The sequence below is a fragment of the Telopea speciosissima genome, chromosome 5, assembly GCF_018873765.1.
Source record: "Telopea speciosissima isolate NSW1024214 ecotype Mountain lineage chromosome 5, Tspe_v1, whole genome shotgun sequence".
NCBI lineage: Eukaryota > Viridiplantae > Streptophyta > Magnoliopsida > Proteales > Proteaceae > Telopea > Telopea speciosissima.
The window spans coordinates 32,441,460-32,443,235 of record NC_057920.1 but is presented as its reverse complement, the minus strand read 5'-3'; positions in this window follow the sequence as shown (position 1 = coordinate 32,443,235).

Below are 1,776 nucleotides of genomic sequence, written 5' to 3'. Positions count from 1 at the left end.
TTTTACATGATTTTTCAGAAGTGGGTCCGACCATTATAAGGAGGAGAGAGATTACCTGGGATCCAAACCATATATCAAGCTTTGAGTTGCATAGTTGCAGGGGTCTGCTATACATCTTCTAACAGGTATATAGGGAAACCTGTTCAAGGTATTCTCATTGATCTCATTGAGTGGAGTGATGCTCCACAGTGATCCTGGTGGCCTGGCCAGGGGTTCCTGTTCTTGAACCAAAATTCCAACTTGTCAGGGGCAGGGTTTGACAGCAACTACTTCATCTTGACCTATTTGGACCAATACAAACCACTAGCCTGGGAGGAAAGAAATATACTTTCGTTATTGTAGATGACTACTCCTGTTTCACTTGGACCCTTTTCCTCAAGCATAAGAATGATGCATTTGAGGAGTTTGTAGCTATTTGCAAGAGAATACAGAATCAAAAGGGTTACTTGATCACTTCCATAAAAAGTGATCATGGTGATGAATTTGGTGAGTTTTGTCAAAAAATAAGGCATAACTCGTTTGAGGTAACTCTAAACCCCTTGGTACCACTTTTACTTTACATAAGTTGGTTGAGTTCTCTTGCTCGGAATCAAGAGTAGGTTGAGTCCTCTTACTCATTAAATCAAGATTAGTTGTTGAGTCCTCTTGCTCTTTATTTCAAGATTTGTTCAAGTCCTCTTGCTTTTACTTAAGATTCGAATTAGTGAAATTCTCTCTAAGGTGAGAGGAGTGGATGTAGGCAAGTGTTGGCCGAAACACTATAAATCTCTTGTGTCACTCTTTGATTTATTTATTTATTCATTGCTTGTCTTTACATTGGTAACTTGGTTATTTCCGTATAAGTTTTTTTAATTTCCCTACCTTCACCTATTCACCCCCCTCTAGGTGATTTCACATCTAGGGCTACACCAATGGGTCCTAGGCCCTAACCCTAGGTGGCGACTCCATTTCATTTTATTATATGACCCCCATCCCCTGATAAATTGACACCATACCCTTAAGAAGACCCATTCCTTCTCCCTCCAACCGAGGAGCACAACTACCAAAACCTGCTCCGTGCACCAATCAATGCCCCAGGGTGAAAGAAAAACAAACGGATCCTCACAGTACCAGCGGTAAGAGGATCCACATCTCCATGATGTGGTACCTCAGGGATTTGTCGAAGGTAAAGAAATTTGACTGGGATGGAGCAAGCTACGCTCATATACTGAGGACGTTGGATTCCTTGGCCATGCGGCGCACCCAGTGTGTTGGCGGTACTTGCTTCGTATCAGAGGTAATCCGTTGTTCCTTTCTTTTATTTTGAATTGTAGCCGTTGCTTGTATTGATGTTTGTTATCTTGATTGCAGTGCTAGTGATATAACCATTTGGGGGTGCGGGTTCCCCGATTGATAACTAGGGCCAACTCCTTCTTTACTAGGGCTGGGATGTGGTTGTCTGATAACACCCGTCCTTAGGAGGGGAAGGTACCAGTGTCGGTGGTGAGGGAGATGCTAGACCGACTCTCCCCTCAAGAGGTAAAATTTTCTCTTTTGCTTGTATTTTCCATTTTTCTTTTGATTTTGGCTTTGACTCTGACTTGGATGACCTATATTGACAGGTTGTATGGCAACCTTTCGAGTCTCCTGATCTGGGCATGCAGGCTCAGCTAGAAGTTGTTAGGAGGCTTGTGCCACAGCGCATGGTCTGTGCCAGGCCATCTAGTTATGCCTGGTATTTGAGGGATCGGGCCTATAGGAAATGGCTTAGTATCAAGAGGCCTTATATTCCCATGA